Genomic DNA, 24,288 nt, shown 5'->3' on the forward strand with positions numbered 1-24,288 from the left:
GGCATAAGTTTCATGAGCTTACTGCCTGCTGTGTAAATTCATACTTCACTTCTGTTGTTTTATAACTACAGCTTTTAGGCTACCTAGGGAGTCCTTTAGTTCTGCTATTACAGAATTTGGTGGAGGGGATTATAATGGATGAACACAAGCTTTGGGATTTTGAGCACGTGAGGAAACTATTCAAAATGTTACGCAATTACACGCAGGTTTGTGTTTAAATTGTTGAAAAAAAATGGTAGGAATAGTTTTGCTTTTTCTTATTGTAAGGAGGAAACTTCTCGTTTTGCAAACTGTGGATATATTAGGCTGACATCTATGAAAGAAGAGGGGCTGTCCCCATAACAGTGCACTTACTCAACTCAGTGTAGGAGAGAAACCAGATCCCAGAGAAGAACTAAAAGAGCTACCTGTGATGCGCAGCATGAGAAGAGATTTCAGTACGTTGTCAAGAGTATCTTAAGTGGCCAAAACCATAATATTAGGAATGTTAATGATTTCGATTCACATAACACTCATTCTTTTATTGTAAAGATTTGGTGTATCATCAACAGTTGGCAAGCTGACCAATTTACTCCAGTGTTTGAATGCCTACTATTTCCTACGAAAAATACCTTGGAGTGCTTTTGCTTCCCGTAAACTAGCACCCTCCAAACATGGCTGGTCCCCAGAATACTCAACACTTTACCTTTGTCTGGTGTGAGCTCTACCCTGTTCCTCTCTGCACCCTGCTACTTCACTACTTCTAATTTCGGAGTGCCAAAGCCTTGTTAGAAACAAGAGTTTCTGCTTTGCTTTTGCAGAGTTTGTTTCTGTTTCCATTTATCCTTCCTTTTCTCTCTGGACTGCAGTTAATATGTATTCCTATTCCAACCCTCTTTGAATGGTGCCAAATACAAATTTTGCTTGAAGGGAACCATCATGTCCCGACTGCTCTTTTCTTCACATACCTAATTTAGATTCTATATTCCAATTTTAGTGTTGCATGCTTATGAGTACTCAAGAATTTCCCCTCTCTCCCGCTATTGTTATATATACTTCTGAAACCTTTAAGTTTATTCCATCTGTCTATCTTTGCCGAAGCTACAACCAAACAGCTAAGTTGGGGGTATGGGGAAGAAGACAAAATAGCCTCAAAATATAATAACTGAGACACACTCTAATTCATTTTATGGATAAGCCTTGATAATAAGTATCCAGACTTAGTGTTACGTTTCCAGGGTAAATCAGGTTTACTATTCTTTGTAGAAAAAAAAACAATGCTTCCAACATTCTAACTGATAGTCTTCCTCAGGCTTCACCAAATGAAAGCAGAAGGTATCGCATTCTTCTATACCTAAGTGGCCTCTTATATATGGATGTTTATTCATCCTGTCTTCTCTCCTTTTATAAGTGAAGAGGTGATTGTCTCTGCTCCTCTCAAGGTGCTGTTCCTCCACCTGGACTCTCCTGCTCTGCTCATTTCCATAGACCACAAGGGCTTTTGTGCTTTTTGTCTCTTTCATGATTTGGTTGGGTTTGTCAACATTTTCTGTGTCATTTAAAAAAATAAATATGTCTGATATATGGATGTGAAAAAAAATCCATCCACTTTCAGAACCTTGTATCATTTGCAATAGCAGCATCCTTTTGTCTTGCTATTTTTCAAGGTAAGCCTACATCCCTAACTCCTTCTATTTTGCATTCAAACCATGTCAATTTGTTTTCTTCTCATTCTGTTCCACTGCCATAGTTTGGCAAGGGGCAGTTTCTATATTTTAAAAACAGCCCTCTGTCATCCTCACTTAATATTTAGTGCATTGGACTCTTCTTGCTATGTTCTTGTTTTAGAAAAAGTTTCCTGACTTCCATGAACCTATTTTCTCCTAAAACTATCTTCAAGACATTTCATCTGGCTTGTTCATCTTTTGGGTGGATGCTGGGCCTCTGTGGCTGCTGTTCTTTTTGTATTATCTTTAACAAACCTATTGTCATAGTTTAAAATAGCCTACTGGTTGGTATTCCTCAGATCTGTCTGATACATTTCTATCTTCAGCAAAATATTCAAATTCCTGTTATCCTTCCTACACCTGATTGTACAGTTCTCCCCTAAGATATCTCCCAAGAAAGCTCCTTAAAGCCTGAAGATAAACAGCTCAAAATAACTCCAGGATATTCTTGAAACGGACCAGATTCACTAAGGCTCCTACTTTCCAGAGTAAGCTGTAAGGAACAGTGAAGGTCACTGTCAGGCAAACTATGGTGCAAAGAAGTCAGAGAAACCAGATCAGCTGCCTGGAAAAGACATTGGCCAACTGAGTCACCTGGAAATGACACTCTCCAATCTTGTTGATCTGTGTCTTAGGCTATGAAGTGTATTCCAGTTTCTAGATTCTATGAGCTGTCACTCGTGTTGGGGTGACACAGTTGTTTTTGAGTCATTTTTGCTCTTATAGTGGATTGTTCACTCATATTTTTGTAAGGAACCTGAATGAAACACATTGGTTCATTAAGCTGGACTTTGGTGGTATCTGTACTTTGGCCTGTTTTAGGTCTCCTGTTTGAGGTGAGTAGACATGTGTGTTGCATCTCTTCAGGAAAAATTTTGTCGCACAACCCACGTATATTAATACACATCCAACGCATGTCCTAACCTTAAAATATCTAATGTGTTCTTTCATAGCTTCCACTTACTCTTTATTCATTCAGTTTTCCAGGTCTAGATAATCCACTTATTCCATATTCCATGTGCAGCAGAAGCCAGCTATTCGCCCTTCATTACAAGTAATTTCCCAGTAATATATTTTCATGATATAATTGTGTCTCTTTAGTCTGTAGCAAAGGCTGGCCCCAAATTTGATTTGATCCTCCCACTTCAGCCTCTGTAATACTGGTATTGCAGCTACAAGCCATGGCAGTGGGAAAGAGGGAATGCCTTTGTGTCCTGTTAGTTATGACAGTAATGTACACAGCTTTGCTCGATGATCTTTTTACTCAGCCAAACACATCTCCGCATGGATTTCTCAAATACTTTTAGTCTTTGTCACAGTGAGGATTCACTGTGGTTTGTATGTTTTAGCTTCCTAATTGAGCCTACTCTATTTTCCTTCGTTTAATTTTATCATCTATTAGTTTTCTAAAAGAATATTAAATGTTATCGTGTTGTTTCCTTGAATCAGTGTTCTAATTGATTTTGAAGTTTCCTATAAAGATCTGTATGACCTGGAGTCTTTCTACTATCAGACCATATTGTGACCCCTCTTTTCCACTTCGACTTACTGTCCTCTTTACCTCATGATCTCATATGTTCTTTTCCTGTGTTATATGACTTTCATGGAAAGATGTAAATGAATGACTATTTACTTCTGTTGGCTTAGTTAGCTCAATGGCTGGGCCACTTCCAAACTTTCATGTTGCTAATCTCTCTGCCTCCAGTATTCCTGAATTATTACTTACTAAAATATAAATTCTATCTTCGCCACCCCAGACCAACCAGGGGGGCCCTAGGGTCATTCTTTTCTGGCTTGTACATGACTGGTAGGCTTTCTCCTTTGATGCTTTCAAGCCTGGACCTTATCCCTTTCCTGGCACGGCCAAGCTATTTTTTCTCCCTCCCGTGTTTCATGCCTGGGAATCCTAAAAGTCCCACCTCTGTCTTGCTTCCCAGTCATTGGCCATCAGCAACTTTATTTACCAATCAAAGCCAAATGGGGGCAGGGAACCTCAGCTACTTACATGTAGACCTGCAAATTTCCATGTAATTTTGGGAACCCAAATAATATTATACAAGCAATAAACCAAATCCACAACATACTTAAGTTAGGGAAAATCAAAGGAACCCTTCCACTCAAGGCTGACTTGTTTCACTAGTGAATTTATTGTAGTTATAAGAGCATGTGTTACCCAGAGGTTTACCAAAAATCAACCCCTTCATGGGTAGTAGTTTATAAAATTTGTATTCCCAGGTACAGCCCACTCTGATCAATAGTCTCTCCCTCTGAGCAACTGTTCAAGCTTTCGGGAGGGGCCTTATGGATCTCCTATGGTTCCTGAGTCTCCTGAGCTTTGTAAGTTTCACTGACTTCTGACTCTTGTGACTCTACATCCTCCCTCTGGGAGGAATTGTTTCTGTTCAGAGGGGCTAGCTACACAACTCACTGGCAGTTCAACCACCCAGAAGACAGTAAGCCCTCTGAGTGCTTCCTGTGAAAGCATAGCCACTTGGGCCTTAACAGAGTGAAGTGGGTGAAGGGGTCTTTAGAATGTAAGAGGATGCTCAGAAGGAGAACCAGTGTTATAATCAGGTAAAACGTGATGTGTGAACAGTATGGGAGCATTTTGCCTCTATGTTTATCTATGTATATAGTTATCTATCTATTTTTCATGTAATTTTGCCTTTGGGGATCAATATCAGGGCATATAAATATATATTTACTTGCATTCCCACAATTTTAAGTACACATTACTTAAGTCTTAATATCTACTTATCTTTCTTTTAAACATCAATGGACATAATTAAGATACAAATAGCCTATGTGGTTATATGTGTGTGATCAGAAGGTATATAAGTTATGTGTATGTGTGTGTGTGTGTGTGTGTGTGTGTGTGTGTGTGTGTGTTGTTGGGTGTGTGTGTGTTCAGAAGGTACATACACTATACTGTGTGTAGTTCTACACACATACTCACATTTGCTTGGACTTTTGATATTTGTCTAGAAGCATCACAGACTTCTAAAGGGTAAACATTTCTCTATTGATTTTAAAAAGGTAGTTTATGTGTTGTCCATGTTTTATTTCTATAGCTGTAATAAAATATCCTCATAAAAAGAAACTTAGGGAAGAAGGATCTATTCATCTTATAGTTTCAGGGTATACTCTACAATGGTTAATTTTGATTGTCTCAAGGAATCTTTAATGAAGAACTGCCTCTGTTAGATTGGTCTATGAACATGTCTGTGGGGCATTTCTTGATTAATAACTAACTCACATGTAACAAGACAACTGCAGGAGATACCTTGATCGGGTTATAATTTTGAATAAGGATTGGACCAAAGGCTTGAGTGTAGGGTATAGAAATGGGGCTGGTCTTTATAAGAAAGGTAGATGAATATGATACTTGATGTAATGCAGTGTGCAAGATTCTTCTGCTTTTTGCTGTCAGATCCTATCTTAAATTTCTGCTTTGGCTTCGCCATAAAGTAAAATATACTCTTTCCAAGTTGCTTTTCATCATAGTCATTATAGCAATAGGAGTTAAGCTTGAACATAGCTCCTATCTGTCAAGAAATTAAAGCAGGAACTTGAAATAGCCAGCAATACCACATCTACAGTCAGGAAAACAGAGAAATGAGTGCATGCAAGCTGATTTCTTGCTTGAACTTATGTTAATTTTTCCACTCAATTCAGGATTCCATGCCTAGGGAATAGAGCTACCCACACTGGACTGGGTCTTTCCACATCAATTACCTTTAGACAATCCTCTACAAACATTTGAGCAGGGTAATCCAATGTAGACAATCCTTTATGAAAATTTTCTTCCTATGTGATTTGAGATTGTGGCAACAATTAAAATTAACTATCTCAATACATTTGATTCATTGATGGTAACTTGTAATAGACTTTTCTTTTTATGGAAAAGTCTTTAGTAAATTTTTATTTTGTTTCAGCTATGCCCAAGAGTTTGTATTGTTTATTCTTGCTATTGCCTAATTATCTTCGTGATCACATGGAAATGTTTTTAAGAATAGCCGAATTCTCTAAGCACCAGAAGCAGGATACAGGCATAATGCAATGAGGTTCACATGTTGTGAATACTGAATAATGACGGAAAGCTCACAAACTCAGGGCATGTAGTTGACAATACTTTTTGTTGTATTCACTTTGCACTTTATGTTTTCACATAATAAAGGAAGCTGTTCTTTTGATACTTTTTTTTTTACATTGCGGAGGCATTTTACTACCATGAAAGCACACTTTTGGTAAACCTAGGAAATTTATTTACATTGCTTCATTTAACTTCTCATAATCTTCTGACCCCTTGTGGAAGAATAGTGTGGCATTCGTACCATGCAGGAGCCACTGATTGCTTCTGCTACAGATTTTTAAAAATTCAGTTCATTTTCTGTATGTAAACCAAACAAGCAGACACCCATAAAACAAAACCCAACCAAAAGCACCAATGTCTAAACTTCTGGCATGCTTGATTTGTGATGTACTTGACTCAACCTTCCAGCCACCTTTTGATCACCCAACAAGAGCTCACTACCTGGCTAGCCACTGTAGAACAATAATTCTCAATAAAAGACAAACCATCTTTTGGGCACCAGACAAATGCTAGCCACTGCAATACAATGAAGGTAGGAACTCATGATAAGATGAAAGCAGGCTCTCGAATGATATTTTAAAGTAAATAAGTCACTCTATATGTATTTAAGGCACTTATTTTATGTGTCAAAGTGGTCAGACCTGATATTTTGCCATGTTAGTTCTTGCAAGATAATGCCTGGCTCAATACACACCGAATTTACATTTATTATGACTCCAATCAGCTTACCTATAATGGAAGTTAGATCCATTGGCTGTCATTCCAAAGTAGTCTTTGAAGGTCTTACAGATAGAGATATCATTACAGTTTTAGCCAGTTTCCTGTCTAACAAATGATCTGGTTATGTATTTATGAAAGTTGGTATGGTCACAAATCCCCAAAGACATGAAGAAAATATTTTATTTCTCAAATACAGGAACACTATTTAATGGGTAAGACCAATATTTTCCAGTAACTTTAATATTTTCTAGTATAAAAATGAAATCGAGTATATTTTATTTGACCTCTAAACCCCGAAGGAACTTTTTAAAGAGAAGCATTAAGCAACATTAAGAAGGATAACACTATGTAATATGTTTTATATGTGATTACATATATCCAATATTATGTTATTTTTAAAACCGAATCCACTGAGAGAATGATGGCTTTGACCTTAAGCATTAATGAGTTAACACAGAAAACTAATTCAGTTTGAACAAGGCTTTGTGTGCTAATATAAAGAAGAAATGCGTTGGAACATAAGCAAGGGCAAATATTCAAGAACTTACATTGAGCTTTAATGCACATAATTGAAGTGCACTGAGATGATTCCTGTAATGGATGTCAGAATTAATAGGTATAGTATGCGTGGGAGAGAATAAAAGGAAAGAAGGGTGGCAATTTGTGCCAAAAACATTTACTAAGCAATTGGGGGTCTTTTAGAAATGAGCAAAAAGAGAAAGTACGCAGATTTCCTTAGATTCTATTGAATTTCTTCCTATATTTTTTTCCACAGGCCATTGTTTTTCTAGAGCTACTTTTCTGTTTTCTTCTTACCTCTTTGGTATTGACAAAGGACCAGGTAGAATATTCAACATTGATCTCTTATTTTTAATACTGGAAGCCAATCCTACATAGAAACAGGATGTTTGGAGATTGTTTTCTCATCTGGTTTCATTTCTATTTAAACCCAACATTGGCTGTGTTAATTAGGTTAGAAATAAGAAGTAAGTTCTTTTAGCCCTTTACCACTTACCATTAGATACTCAATTTTTTCCCTTCAGTAAAGGGAACAAAATGGTTCCATACTCCTTTAATTTACATCATTGATGGGTCTACCTCAGCTCATACATTTTTTTTATGACAGATACCCTAGCTCCTAATTGTTCCATAAATAATTCCTTTCTCTTTATAGACAGCAAGTTTCTGTACTTCTTGTGAAATTCTTAATATATAACCTCTTCCCTTATTACTGACTCCCTCTGTTTCTCTGATCTCATAGAACTAATGCCAGTCCCATTTGTTAGTTGTTCAACTACATCATAAGAAAGAGCAAACAGATATTGAGTATCACGACTTAAGACAGAAAGAACCAACAAGAGAGGAAAGCAAGGAGAAGACGAAAGGTAAAAAGAGAAATAGAAGGACAGAAATGGGGGAGAGAAGGAAATTGCATAAGTCAGCGTGTGTTACAGAAGGATTTCAGTTTAACTGTGAAAATCCGAATTAGCTTCTACTTAGCTTTAAAATTCACTTTTTCTTGAGTTTTATTTGCTTCACAATTTTTGTTACAATGTAACGTCTAACAGCCAAAGTCTTCTTATCAGACCTTTAGGAAATTTTTGAGTGGGTGAAAAATGAATAAATGAAATGGTTCTTTCAAAGAGCCATTCAAAGACAAATCAAATACATTCAAAGACAAAATCTTATCATTCTACATGTTTTAGGATAACACAACTCAATGCTCTTTAGAAATGTAACTTCTCAACATGTATGATTCAAAATTTAAAAAAAGAAAAGAAATGTAACTTCTCAGTGGCTCATATATTAAATATTTTTCATAGATTCATGTACATTAAAGCTTGAAAAAATTCTCATCTTGTAACTTCAGTTTATAGAAGACACAGGACTAGTGATGAGAAATAGGTAAGTGAGTTTGTAATGATAACGTCCTTCAAATACAATCAATTATAGTCAGGGAAAGACATATTTTTAATAAAATGACACATTAATACTAAGGTGTGTATGCATATGTTTGTGTGCATATGTGTGTATGTGTGTGTATGCATATGTGTGGTGTGTCTGCATATGCATGTATAAGCAATTGTTATGACACTAGGATATGAAATGGAAACGTGTCCTCTAATCCTCAAACAATACAGGATGAACTGGCGAAGGTTTATGAGATTAGAGGTAGTTGATGTTCCCATGGCTCATTTAAGCATGACCTTCTGTTTCCCAGAAGTTTTATAAGTTGTTTGTGGGATGAGAAGATAGGTGTTATATCCGAGAAATTTGAAACTGAGAGGGTAAGTTGAAAGTTCATTTCTCTGACTGAAAAAAAAAAAAGAATTTTGCTGATTCCATTTAACTGACACTCCTCCAAATTGATCTATAAGAAGCTTTTGAAAATGTTTACTACATGATAAAAGTTGGCTGCCCAGATACAGGGGAATCATGACTTTGGCTTAATGTAGCATGCCACTTTCTACCTGTAGTCTAGAAAAATAGGCCCCATCTTCCTAAATGACAAGGTGAAATCTAAGAAAAGGTTTTTACCAACTATAAAATACTCTTTCTGGAAGAGTTCTTCTTTCAGTTGTTATGTGTCCTTCTGTAGAGTAACCAGCAATAATTCCTGATTAAAGAAAGCTACCAGACGCCCTGTTGATAGAATTAAAGGTAGGAAGAAACATTTTCAAGACACCTAGGTAGTATCCTTGGAGCACCACCAGGCAACCTTACAAAGTCAGATGAGGTAATATTTCTCTTTTAGATTGGCAACAAGATGTTAATATCTAGTTGGGACTTCAAAAAAATGGAACTCTAATGTTACTCATATGCTGTGTCACTTACATGTCATGCTGCAAGGATTCTAGCTGTTATCAAATGATCATCACATGTTCTTGATCATCGCCATCAGTTGGGCACTTAGATTAACCCGCCTCAGAGGCCTACTGATCACCCTTCCTTTGTCCCCTTTTCAGCTCAGTACTCCTAAAATTCTAACAGCAGTTAGACTGACCACTGAGATGAGAGCATGAGAAACTGAAAGTTATATAGACTCCTAATAGTCCAAAAGAACTAGAGGTCTTTGCTATGATTATGTTATATATGTATGTGTAAAATCCACAATTTTACACTCTCCTCTCCAATACTATAATTGCCATATTTTGTTTTTAATGTCTGACTATGTCTAAATCTATCTACTTTTTCTTGGCCTCTTTTGAAATAATTGGATGTGCTTTTAGTATGACATGCTATATTTATTGTTGGTATATGACTTACTTTTCTATATATTTTCATCTATATTCTTTAAGAATTGCACAAGGGGACCCCAATTGGAGGAGTTACAGATAAGACTGAAGGAGCTGAAGTGGTTTGCAACCCCATAGAAAGAACAACGTCAACCAACCAGACCTCATAAGAGCTCACAGGGACCAAACTACCAACCAATGAGTACGCATGGAGAAACTCATGACTTACATATGTAGTAGAGGATTGCATTGTTCAGCATCAATGGGAGGAAAAGCCCTTGGTCCTATGAAGGCTAATTTCCCCAGTGTAGGGTAATACCAATGCATTGAGGTTGGAGTGGGTGGGTGGGAGTGGGAGCATCCTCAAAGAAGCAAGGGGAGTTGGAAGGGGGTATGGTAAAAGGGAGAGAGGGCATAACATTTGAAATGTAAATACATAAAATATGCAAGAAAAATAAAATTAAAAAATAATTGCATTTGCTTTACTGTGTTATTTAACTGATTAGTCTACTTTTATTTTTTTATTGGATGTTTTATTTACATTACACTTCAAATGTTATCCCCTTTCCCAATTTTCCATCCAGAAACCCAATATCTCCCCCTGCTTCTATGATGGTGCTCCCCCACCCACCCACACACTCTCACCTCAACACCCTGGCTTTCCCCTACACTGGGGTATCAAGCCTTAACAGAACCAAGGGCTTTTCCTTCTATTGATGCCAGATAAGGACATCCTCTGCTACATATACAGCTGCAGTCATGGGTCCCTCCGTGTGTATTCTTTGGTTGGTAGTTTAATCCCTGGGAGCTCTGATGAGGTCTGGCTGGTTGTCTAATCCCTGATGTTTGTGAAATTATTTCAAGTTTCTCTCCATTTATTTGTATTTTGGCTACTGGTTTGCAGTATAATGCTTTCAGAATGCTTAGGTATGGGCATTGAATTCCTGAACTTTGCAAGACTTTAACATGAAGGGCTGTGGAATTTTGTTAAAATCTTTCTAAGCATTTAATGAAATGTGTTTCCCCCCTTTGAGTTCGTTTATATAGTGGATTACGTTGATGGGTTTCGGAATATTGAATGATTTCTGCATCCCTGGGATGAAGCCTACTTAGCCATGGCAAATGATTGCTTTAATGTTTTCTTGGATTTGGTTTGCAAGAATTTTATTGAGTATTTTTGCATTGATATTTGTAAGGGACATTGGTCTGACATTCTCTTTCTTTGTTGGATCTTTTTGGAGTTTAGGTATAGCTTAATTGTGGCTTCAGAGTAGGATTTGGGCAGTGTTCCTTCTGTTTCTATTTTGTGAAATAGTTTGGACAGTATTGCTATGAGGTCTTCTATGAAGGTCTGATAGAATCTTGCACTGTACTCTTCTGGGTCCTGGACTTTTTTTTGGTTGGGAGACTTTTAATAACTGCTTCTATTTCTTTAGGAGTTATGGGTCTGTTTAGAGGGTTCATCTGATCCTGACTTAACTTTGGTACCTGGTATCTGTCTAGAAAATTGTCCATTTCATCCAGATTTTCCAGTTTTTTTCAATATAGGCTGTTGTATTAGGATCAGACTTTTTTGTTATGTCTCCCTTTCCATTTCTGATTTTGTTAATTTGGATATTCAGGATTGAGAGTTCATCTTGGTGGATTTTTTCCTTTGATGAGTATGAAGTGTCCTTTCTTACCTTTTTGGTAACTTTTGGTTGAAATAGATTTTATTCAATTTTAGAATGGTTACTCCAGCTTGTCTCTTGGCACCATTTGCTTGGAAAATAGTTTTTTAGCCTTTTACTCTGAAGCAGTGACTTTGTCACTGAGGTATGTTTCCTATATGCACCAAAACGCTGGTGAGTCCTCTTTATGTTTCCAGTTTGTTAGTCTGTGTCTTTTTATTGCGGAATTGATCCACTAATGTCAATAGATATTAAGTTATAGTTATTGAAGTTTCCTCTTATTTTTTCTTGTTATAGGTGGAATTATGTTTGAATGGCTCTCTTCTTTTGGTTTTCTTGAAAGGAGATTACTTTCTTGCTGGGTCTAGTTTATGTATCAGTCAGTAAGTCTATGCTATTTTATTGGGGAATCAAGTCCATTGATTTTAAGAGATATTAAGAAAAAGTGATTGTTGTTTCCTGTTATCTTTGTTGTTAGAGGTGGAATTTTATTTGTGTGGCTAACTTCTTTTGGGCTTGTTGAAAGAACATTACTTTCTAGCTTTTTCTAGGGTGTAGTTTCCCTTCTTATGTTGGAGTTTTCCATCTATTATCTTTTGTAGGGCTGGTTTTGTAGAAAGATATTGTGTAAATTTGTTTTTGTCATGGAATTTCTTGGTTTCTATGAGAGTTTTGCTGGATATAGTGACCTGGGCTGGCACTTGTGTTCTCTTAGGATCTGTATGACATCTGCCCAGGATCTTCTGGCTTTCAATGTCTCTGGTGAGAAGTCTGGTGTGATTCTGATAGGTCTGCCTTTATATGTTACTTGACCTTTTTCCCTTATTGGTTTTAATATTCTTTCTTTATTTTGTGTATTTGGTGTTTTGACTATTGTGTGACGGGAGGATTTTCTTTTCTGGTCCAATCTATTTGGAGTTCTGTAGGCTTCTTGTATGTTTATGGGCATCTCTTTGTTTAGGTTAGGAAAATTTTCTTCTATATTTTGTTGAAGATATTTTCTGACCCTTTAAATTGGGAGTTTTCACTCTCTTTTATATCTTTTAGCTTTAGGTTTGATCTTCTCATTATGTCCTGGATTTCCTGGATGTTTTGGGTTAGGAGGATTTTGCATTTTATATTTTCTTTGACAGTTGTGTCAAAGTTTTCTATGGTATCTTCTGTCCCTGAGATTCTCTCTTCTATCTCTTGTATTCTGTTGGTGATGCTTGTGTCTATGTCTCCAGATCTCTTTCCTAGGTTTTCTTTCTCCATGGTTATCTCCCTTTGTGATTTCTCTATTGTATCTATTTCCACTTTTAAATCCTGGTTAATTTTGTTCAATTCCTTTACCTGTTTAATTGTGTTTTACTGTAATTCTTTAAGGGATTTTGGTGTTTTCTTTTCTGGGGCTTCTACTTGTTTACCTGTGTTGTCTTGTATTTTTAATGGAGTTATTTATGTCCTTCTTATAGTTTTCTATCATCATCTTGAGATGTGATTTTAAATCTAATTTTTGCTTTTCCAGTGTGTTTTGATATCTAGTATTTGCTTTGGTGGGAAAAGTGAACTCTGATGATGCCAAGTAATACTGGTTTCTGTTTTTTAGGTTCCAAGGCTTGCCTCTCACCAACAGGTTGTCTCTGGCATTCGCTTGTCTTGCTGTCTCTGACAGTGGCTTGAGTCTCCTGTAAGCCTGTGTGCCAGCACTCCTGTAGACCTGTTTTCTCTCAGCTGGATCTGAGTACAGAAAACTATGGGACTAATTTTCTTGGTGCAGTAGAAACCAGAAGAGTCCTGTCCCATACTGCTCCTGGTATTGTGTGTCTTGAGGGCTCCAAGTAGGTAACTTGGATCAGAAGAGTTGGTTTTACCTCTGCTCTCAAGTGTGTCAGCCCTCCTGGTGACTGACTTTCAGTTCTTGATACAGTCAGAAACTCAGTGGGTCCTGTTCCTGACTGCGCCTAAGTTCCTGTGTCTTGTTTTTCTTTCAAATCATGTGGTTTTATTTGATGCTGAATCCTGAGTACTATGTATTGTTGACCATTGTGGTTTGTTGTTTATTAATGAGGTTAGTGTTTATTCTGGCTGTCCATGTGGTGTGTACTCAAGTTTCATCAATTAAAACTTGTTTAAAAGATGTAGGCATACTTAGAATATTCTTCAGTCTAGTGGTAGTTCGATCCTAGAACTTAAGAGTGTTCTTCTCTGTCATATTTAATTCCCTAAGATTTAACTTGAATTCTGTTTATGCCAATGGGAACATTATTTGCTTAGCCTCTATTTCCCACTTATTGATGCCATCGCCTAATGTCATGACATGCATATATAAATTAGTATTCAACCATTGATATTTGGCAACTCTAAGCAAATTTCTGAAGACCTTTCTCTCTATAGTTTTCTCAGTTCTGAAACTATGACCTGTAAAATAAGTTTTCTCTATTACTAAGCTCTTCAACCCAGTATTAATGTCTACTTTGCTGTTCAGACAAAAAGAACTCCACCTGAATTGGGTTTATTTCATTTTATTACAAATCTAAATTCTGTGTTAAATACATAGATATCATTGAAAGCTTAAGAGTGGTCCTTCCACCTTTATGGAATGCTTTATAATGAGGAATTTATTTTGACATGTTATGATATCATAGGCTAAAGCAGTAGCTTATCAAGTGTTGTATCTGTGTTCATATGTGTGTGTGCATATATTTATGTGTTTTGTGTGTTTATGTATGTATATGTGTGTGTATGTTGTGTGGGCTTGTGTGTGATATTTCTATGAATTCTTGGGTATGGGTATGATTATTTGTGGATGTCAAAGGACAGACTATGGTATTTGTCCTCAAGCATCTTTCATAAATGTTCTGAGGGTGTGGTCTCTCCTTGGTTGGACTAGAACTTGGTCATCTAGTTCAAGTTATCTAGTCAATGAGTTTTCTAAGAAATTGCCTTTCTCTGCATCCTGCCTTGCCATTGCTGCATTATAGTCATAAAAGGGCTATACTGAGAGAGCCTCATTTTAGACCACTTGAATATTTTCATAAATGGAAATTTGTCTTATATGTTTAAAGTGTTATCCTAGCTGCTTTATAGTGAACAGTGTTTAATGACCTAGGCAGATAAAAAGCATCTTTTCAGATATCTGTTAAAGTTTTATAAGAATATAATAGCCTGGCTGGAATGTTTTGGTTTTTAAGAAATTTAGCAAATGATTGGCTGTTTTGATGGTGAATTCATAAGAAGGGAGGCTAAATTGCTCTTGATTTTGAAGTTGACAAGGGTAGCAGAAGATAAATCAACAAAAATAATATCAAGCATAACTTCTTGGAGTGACCATTTGGTTTGGATAAAGACATTGTTGCAGGAATATGTTTAAAGAGATTTAGAGTTCAGTTTTGAACAATTTAGATTTAGTAAGGCTATAAGAATTCCAAAGAAGACAAGGAAGTTAGAGATTCTGAGGCCAAAATTTTGTAAGTGTAAAAACTTAATAGTTTAGAAGGCTTTAGTATAATAACATTCACTGTGAAATTTCAAGCAAAGCATAAAATGTTCTGTGTTTTCCAATATGTTCTCAGATCTTTGTTTCCAAGAAGCATCTCATGGAACCAATGATCTACAGAATATATTTTAACAACTTTGCTCTTAGAAAAACGGAAGCCAGTGACTAATTGGGGGTGGGGGTGAGTAGTCACATGGACTAAAATAGTTTGTAAGGTTATTTTGGCAGGGGAATGATTTGATGAGAAAGAGCCTGGAGGCCTAGGGAACAGATGGGAGCCTGTTGATATCAGCACTTAAACAGTTGGGGATGAGGGTCCAGATGAAGGATGACAGTGGGAATCAAAAGGAATATGTAGATGCACAGGAGTGTGAAGGACAAAAAAATCATCACAAATCACCCTCATTTTAAAGATATATGTGATAAGATGTCTAAGTGAAGAAATTCAGTATTGGTGTATATATATATATTTTTTCATATGGATAAAACTAAAATAGGGAAATTTATATTCAATTCATTTTAAAGACTAAATTAGTGCCTCCAGGCTTCTTCCTTTCTTGTAGGTTCCCAGTTTGATTTAGTCTATTTTTTAGCTATGATGAAGCATTCTTATTAACAACAAATGGTGGAGGAGAGGGGCTATTTTGACTTACACTTTTATTTCTGAATTTTAAGCCTGTGAAGAATATTGCTCATCATTGAAAGAAGTTGGGGAAGGTACTCAAGCTAGAAACCTCGAAGCAGAACCTGATGCTGAGGCCACGAAGGAATTCTGCTTACTGGCTTGCTCTCAATGGCTTTTTCAGATTGCCTTCATATATGATGTAGTTTGACTTCAAGGAATGGCACTGATCACAAGGAGGCTGGAGTTTCTCCACATCAACTAGTTTTTAAGAAAATGCCTCGTAGACATGCAGACAGGTCAATCTGTTAGGGGCGATTCTTCAATTGATAGTGTCCTTTTAAATAACTTTAGTTCGTGTCAAATTGACAAGGAAACAAAACCTGATCCATATAAGTAAATCAAGAGAAGATTGTGTCATGCAATATTATAATTAATATGTTCTGGTAAATATATCTGAACTGAAGATCCAGTTTTGGAAAGATAGTTCAGCTCTATCATGCATCTCAGATGTTGGAACTTGGTTAGATTTCGTCACCTATACAGAGCCTTACAACTATCTATAATTCTAGTTTCAGTGTGTCTGAAATCCTTTTCATGTCTCTGTAGGCTCATATATATATATATATATATATATATATATATATATACATAGTATGCACAGAAATGCATATTGCTACACACACATAGTGCATACATATTCATTCTTCTACAATGGGAATAACTTAAGGTAATTTAAATATTATAAGATATTTACAAAAGAATTTTATATAAATTTTATGACACATAAAATACTATCATATGATACATAATTGGATCCATGACATGAGCAGTTATGATGCATCTTTGTGGTAATAGGCATAATTAAAAGAATCCTCCTACATTTACTCCTGAAAATATAGCTGCTCAAGTTAGGCAAACTTTTGAAAACAAAGTAATAGAAAAAAATGAATTCAGCCCTAATATGTGAGGCTTACCTTTCTTGCCATTTTATACTACAATGACAAAAGTCAACAACAATGATTACAACAATGATTTATTGCCACAGAGTATGTGAGTTTTATGTAGTAACTAAATAAATAACACTTATTAGTATACAATAAGTTAACTTAATTTGGAGGCTGTCTATCTGGTCACTGTATCACTTGGTCTCTGAAAAGGGATAGATTTTGATGGTATAATTATGATAGGAAATTGTGAGACTGTCAAATGGGAAGACAAGAAGTTTCATTGATGAGATTTGTTTTTAATAATAATTTGTTTTTATGAGAACTAAATTATCTCAAGATACCAACATCTTAAAAATCGTCTTAGGCCAATGTTTTTGGAGTTCAGTTGCCCTACACTAGGCTTGGCCATTCAGCCATCCCACATTAATATTCTTTGGTAAGGCAAAAGATGCTATGATTTAGAAAAAAATGGCAGTGTACAGAATTAGAAAACATTTTTATAAATGTCATATTTGATAGGGAACTAATACCAAAATATATAAAGAACTCAAGAAACTAGATATAAAAATAAACAATAGATAATTCAATGGTGTATAGGTCTAAACAGAATTCTCAATAGGGAATATAAAATGGCTGGGGAATCCTTAAAGAAATGTTCAACGTCATTAACCATCAGGGAAATATAAATCAAAACTACTTTGAGATTCTTATACCTGTCAGAAGGGCTAAGATTAATAACACATGTGACAGCTCATGCTGGCATGAATATGTAACAAGGAGAACACTCCTCCATTGCTGGAGGGAGTGCAATGTTGTACAACCACTAAGGCAATCAACATAACAGTTTCTCAAAAAATGGGACTGAGTCTACCTCAAGTCTCAGCTATACCATTTTTTACATATATACAATAATACTCTATCCTATTCAATCATCCTTGATGATTATTTATTCATAATAGACAGAGATTCAATACAACTTAGCTGTACCTCCACTGAAAAATGCCTAAAAAATTATAGAATTACACAATGGAGTATTACTCAACTGTTAATAAAAGACTTCATAAAATTTGCAGGCAAATAAATACAACTAGGAAATAATCATCCTAAGTGAGGCAACCCGAACCAGGAACACAAATATAGTATTACTCTCTTATCAGTGAATATTAGCTCTTAAGTAAATGAAATCAATTTACAACCCACAGATAATAAGAAATTAGATAAAGAGGTAGGCTCTAGGGGAAAACATGAATCTCCCAGGAAAGAGAAAATAAAATAGATTGTGTAGACATACAGGGTACAGTGGAAATGGAACCTAGTGGTGGGGAGATAGAAAGGAGGGTTTGGAGAGAGAAGCTGGAACTTGGGGATTGATGTGGAAACCTAGTGTAGCAGGAACTTTCTGGAAACTATGAGGGTGACCATAGTTAAGATTCCTAGTAATGGAGGATTAGGAGTCTGAACTGATTATTCTTGTAGCCAGGAACAGCTCCCTGGGTGGGACTGGTTTAATACCCCTTAAGTATTAACTGAGATGATTCCATGGAGATCCCTAGGAAAGGCAGGCTGATGCTAGGATGGGGGTTCTTCTCAGTGAAATGACAAGAGGTGTCCCATTTCTGAGGGCAACAGCCACACAATTCATTGAATTTGGAAAGGTTATACTGGTGCCTATGTAGAACCCTACCCTAGATCTCATCTCTTTGATACAGAAAGTTACTCTGCAGGATCCAGAAATGGAAACATGGGCATCAAATCAGAGACAAACCTTTGACATACAATCTGTCCTGCTTGCAAGATTCATAGTGGAAATGATGACATACAACTCTGGGGTTGCTAAACCAATGTATGATTCAATTTGAAGCTCACTCCACAAGTTGGAACCCATGACAGACACTGGCCAGGAAGTGGAGACTGACAGTCCAGAGATCTAGGGTCAAAGCAAATATAATTGGTTGTTTTTTTAAAAATGATGATGTTATTTTCATAGATTAGATAGATTTGTGTCTTGCCTAGTCAACAGTAGGCTTCTTCCAGCATCTGATAGGAGTAGGTACACTGATTCTCAGCCAGACCTATGGAAAGTGATAGTCTAAATTGATGGGCTCCATTGAGCCCTCCCCCATCAGCTCAGGGAATCCCACAAAAGTGGAGAGAGAAATATTGTCTGAGTTAGAGGGGATGGAGGACACAAGAATATGGCCCATTGTATCAACTAAGTAGGACTCACATGGGCTTACAGAGACTAAATCAGCAGTCATGAGATCTGCAGGGGTCTGCACCAGGTCTTCTGCATTTATGTTATGGCTGCTAACTTGGTGTTTTTGTGGGACTCCTAACAGTAGGAGTGGCTTGTATGCCTGCCCTTAGGACACTTATCCTCCTACTGGGTTGTGTTGTTCAGTCTAGGTCTGAGAGCTTTTGCCTTGTATGATTATATTTTGATTTGTCATGTCTGATTGTTGTCTCTTGAGGGCTTGTTCTTTTCCTGATGTGAGACAGAGGGGAAGTAGGTCCAAGGAAGAGGGTCCACAAGTCTAGGGGGAAGAAGGGATGAGAAGGAGCAGAAAGAGGGGAAACTGTGGTTGGCATATATTGTATGAGAGAAGAATCTATTTTCAATACAAAAAGAAAACCTTAAAAAAATTTCTGCTTTCTGTGGAAAAAAAACACATACATTCAAGACTATATCTGAACCCCAATAAGAACATTCATGGTTTACTATCATTGTTAAGTTTGCATAGTATGAAACAGATCTGGCAAAGGAAAGTTTTGTAATCTATTAAAATATCATTTACAAACAAGTTGCCATTATTGTAATAACAGAAAAAGTGGACAAAGAATAAATAGATGCTGTATATGAGTAGATAGAAGTGAATGTTCCTGTCAGAAAAAATAATTAAAAACAAGATTTTAAGGAAGAATGGATAACTTGAAAATATTTGCAAAACAACTATGGTAATACTGGCAATGGGGAAAATAATTAAAAATGATTGTAGAGTGATATCACCCTTACTGTCAGAGCCATCAATGGAAACTAGGCAGAAGGGAGTCATGGTCACAAGTGGAATGATAAATTCCACTCTTGTCTGGGGTTCTTATTACCAGGTAATTGCATTCAACAAAAACAAAACAAAGCAAAACAGAGAAGAATATGAGTGGGTTTAGTAAAGAACAGGACCCCTTATAAGACAGCCTTTAAAACATCAATGAGAGAGCTGAGATAAGGAAGACGGCTGGGAATCAATGGAGATGACCTTAGCTGTGATTCACTACATTGAGGATATGGAACTTGAAGAGACCACCTCCTTAGCCATGCAAGAACCCCAGTAGAACAATAGAAACACCAACCCAACCACAAAGCCTTTATTCAACCCAAATTTTTTCCTGTCTACAAGAAATGCAGACATGAGGGATAGAGCAGAGGGTGAGGGAATGGCCAACCACTAACCAGCCTAACTTGAGACCCATCCAATGGATAAGTGTCAATCCTGTTAATGAAACTCTGTTATGCTTGCAGACAGGACCATGTGGTCCTCTGAGAGGCTCCACCCAGCAGCTGACTCAGACAGATATAGACACTACAGCAAAACATTGAGTGGAGCTTGAGGACTCTTATGGAAGAATAGGAGGAAGGATTGCAGACCTCAAAGGGGATAGGAACTCCAAAGGAAGACCAACAGAGGCAACTAACCTGGACCCTTTGGGCTCTCAGAGCCTGAACAACCAACTAAAGAATATACATGAACTAGACCTAGACCTCCCCGCTCATATGTAGTCAATGTGTAGCATGGTCTGCATGTTGGTCCCAAACAACTGGTATGAGGGCAATCCCAAAAGCCATTGCCTGTACATGGGATGTATTCTTTTAGCTGGGTTGCCTTGTCTGGCTTCAGTGGGAGAGGAAGCAACTAGCCTCAGAGAAACTTGAAGTGTCAGTATGGAGGGATTTCCCATACAGAGGAGAAGAGAAGGGAGGATGGAGAAGAATTGTGGGAAGGGACAATGAAGGAGACATAAAGCAAATAAAAAAAATTAAATTAAATTAAATTAAAGATTAAAAAGCTTGTGAGGCAGCAATTAAAAGGAAGGAAGGTTTTATAATGGCATGGAATTGTTTTCCTTAAAGGAAAAGTCTTATCAATAATTTAGTAAGGCTTGTCAGTAATTTGATATAATATGGATAGTAAGACTATAATTAAAAGGAATTTAATGACGTAGAAAAGGAATAATAGAAACACGAGTCCTGTGACCCATTTGGATAAGGTTCGTTAGAGTACATGACACAGTTGCTAGTTGGTTGGCTCAATTCTGAGCATTTCTGAGTTATCTTATATATCCTTGATAGTCATGATGCTTCTTGTGTTCTTTGGAGCTTTCATTTGGTCTATAAGTCTGCAATGCTTTGTGCCAATACGTTTTATGGATCATCTGTGCATTGCTGTCCACTTAAATACAGTAGTTTTGAAATTTTTATGTTTAGCCTTGAGCTAGCAATCCCTCAAAAGTACCGGAAGCAGCTTTTTTTTTCTTAAAAATCTACCTTCCCTTATTCCATAGGGATATCCTATTCTCAAGTACTAAAAAATGTAACCAGAATTTTTTGTGTCCAGAACGCATGGCTGTTACTAAGTCATTTCAAGTATTTATCATAGCACTGTTATTCACTTACATACTTCCTGGCAACCATGTTTGTGCTGAATCACATGCACAATGAAAGAGAACTTTCACTGGGCTCAGAAGAAACATTAACTGAAATATCAGTCTGTGTCGTTGAGGGACAGTTGCCTGCTTCTCAAAGGAAAGACCTTATTTCCCAAAAGCCCTGTTAAAGTTTTAGGAAGAACTTAACTATAGGAGCAGAACTGGGGAGATGCTTTGGAAAAACAAATGTTTTGGTCCCCTGTGGTAAAGAAATAGATGGCAAAATAAGATAAAAATGTGAGCCATTTACTGAGTACAGTCAGTAACAACGGTGTTCTCAGCTTTTGAGTCCTCTTAGGATAGATTTCTTTTAACCAACAGTGAAAATACTATGTGTTCTTTACAGAATCCAACACCATTTCCAGAGTATCTGAAGGATGATGGGGGAGTATACATCCCATGACTACCAACAGAGAAGAACATTTAATTACTTTTAGGCTTTTAAAGATCTGTTTATACCCCGTGGGTTTCTTTTTCTTTTCTCCTTTCCACGCATTTCCAATGCCTCTTGTTTATTGCCTTAATGTGACAAGGTATGAGCCTTTGCCTTGTTTGGACTCACTAGATTATTATTATTATAGCCTCTGTGTCTCATCGGAGGGGTTGGATTCAGATTGAGATCTCCCCTGCTTTATGGAAGGTAGAGCTTAAGCTGCAGTGATAGGCACAATGTCTTCTTGCAGTAGATGTCACTGGGATTTCACTTCGTGTTTGTATATTTGTGTGTTTCACAGAAGTACAGACTTCTTACTCCAAAGTCAGCCAATTATTTCTGAGTTTAGAGATAAGCATTTGCAATCTATACAGACACTTGTGATGTCTGTCTCAGTCTACTGAAAAATCATAGTTTGAGCCTGAAGAAAGCCGTGCCTTACTTGATAAGGAAGTCAGTCATTGGAGTGCTCACTCCCAACATGGCATTGGTAACACATCTGGAGCCTGAGCATGTAGTGGCTGATCCGTTTATACTAATTTGCTAGAGCTGTAAGGATGAAGAAAAGTGGGGGATTCCTTAGGTTTATCTGTATGCCAAAGTCACACATCTTTCTAAATGAATGTGTTGCAATGGGGTGTGACAGTAAGAGGAATACGAGAGAAAATACATAACTGTACTCAGTACAAGCCCACCTTAAGGAGGACTCAGGGATCTAGAGTTTTATGAAGCCAAGTTGAACACATGTGCTCATCACATACAAATGCACACTTCACATATACGGTCTGTATTTATGCATGCAATGTGTGCATTTTAATAGTCTATATCGTGATAAAACACTTGGCAGAAAAACCTTAAGAGAGGATATTTATTTTGCCTTACCCTTGGGGGATTCATCTCATGGCTGCTTGGTTTAATAAACTTCTATAGAATATATTGATGGCAAAAGGCTCTGAAGTGGGGGCTCACTCTTTCAGAGTACATAGAAACATTAAGGACAGGACCAGAGACCTAGCCTCATTTACATAGGGCTCCAATAATCCACTTCCTCCAAGAGGCCTCTCTTCACCTTTTAGAACCTCTCAAAATAGTGTTCGGAGCTAGGAACCAAGTGTTCAACACTCAAGCCTGTGGGAACTTTTCATATTCCAGCAGTAATATGCAATGTAGACTCCTGGCCAAATCATATTGCAGGGAACATTTAGTCTTAGGAGTCCCCTACGTCTTCACAATTCCAACTGTTTTCAAGAGTCTTATGTTCAAGTGTCCTCTGAGGCTTCAGGGAAGCTCTGATCTCTGAGATCCTGTAAAATAAAACACAAGTTACATAATCTCAAGACATGAAGGACCAGTGTAAAGTGTCCCATAACAAAAAGAAGGAATAAAAGAATAACATTAGATTGAAAGGAAGCAAGTCCTCTGAGCACAGGAGCATAGCCATAGTGGCTCACATGTGGGCACTCAAAGAAAGCTTTGTGGAACCAATTCTATGGCTTTTTCTTAATGTATGCTCCAGTAATCAAATTCATGTCACCAGGCTTATGTGGCAAGTACCTTTCTCTACTGAAGCATCTCACTGTCCCCCAATTCGTCTAAATTTTTATGTCATTCTAGTCTGAGCTTTTCTCACATTGTCCATTCTTTTCAGAATTAATTTATTTATATTTACACTCCAGATTTTATTCCCCGCCCAGTCCATACCTCCTCCCTAATCCCCTCTCTCCATGAGGATGTCCCCACTCCACCCATCTTGCTAGACTTCTAAACTCCCTGGGGCCTCCAGTCTCTGATGGGTAAGGTGCATCTTCTCTGACTGAACCCAGACCCGGGAGTCCTCTGCTATATATATGTTGGAGGCCTCATATCACCTGGGGTATGCTGCCTGGTTGGTGGTCCAGTGTCTGAGAGATCTTGGGGGTCCAGGTTAATTGAGAGTGATGGTCCTCTTACAGGGTCATTCTCCTCCTCAGCTTCCTCCAGCTTTTCCCTAATTCAGTCAGAGGGATCAGCAGCTTCTGCTCATTGGTTGGATGCACACATCTACATCTGACTCTTTCAGCTGCCTGTTGGGTCTTTTGGAGGGCAGTCATGGTAGGTCCTCTTCTGTAAGTGCCCCATAGCCTCAGTAATAGTGTCAGGCCTTGGGGCCTTCCCTTGAGCTCCATCTCACTTTTGGCCTGTGGCTGGACCTTCTTTTCCTCAGGCTATTCTCCATTTCCATCCATGCAGTTCTTTCACACAGGAAGAATTATGGGTCAAGGTTTTGACTGTGGGATAGCAACCCTATCCCTCAGTTGATGCTCTGTCTTTCTGCTGGAGGTAGGCTCAACAAGTTCCTTGTCCTCCTTATAGGGCATTTCATTAGCACCCCAACCCCCTTGAGTCCTGAGAGTCACTTCCTAGGTCTCTGGTATATTCTGGAGGGTCCTCCCAACCTCCTTCCTCCTGAGCTTGCCTGTTTCCATTCTTTCTGCTGGCCCTCAAGGCTTTAGCTCTTTTCCCCCACCCAATAACAGGTTATGCTCCCCTTTCCCCATAAACCAGTATCCTTCCTCTCCCAGGTCCTTCATCCCCTTGTTGTTGCTTTCTCTTATAATGTTTTGTGACTTCTCTAATCTGTGTTTCCAAACTTGGACAAATTTTTCTCGCAAACTGGTAATAACTCAGTAAAAACACATG

This window comes from Rattus norvegicus, chromosome 20 (assembly GCF_036323735.1).
Source record: "Rattus norvegicus strain BN/NHsdMcwi chromosome 20, GRCr8, whole genome shotgun sequence".
NCBI classification, from domain to species: Eukaryota; Metazoa; Chordata; class Mammalia; order Rodentia; family Muridae; genus Rattus; species Rattus norvegicus.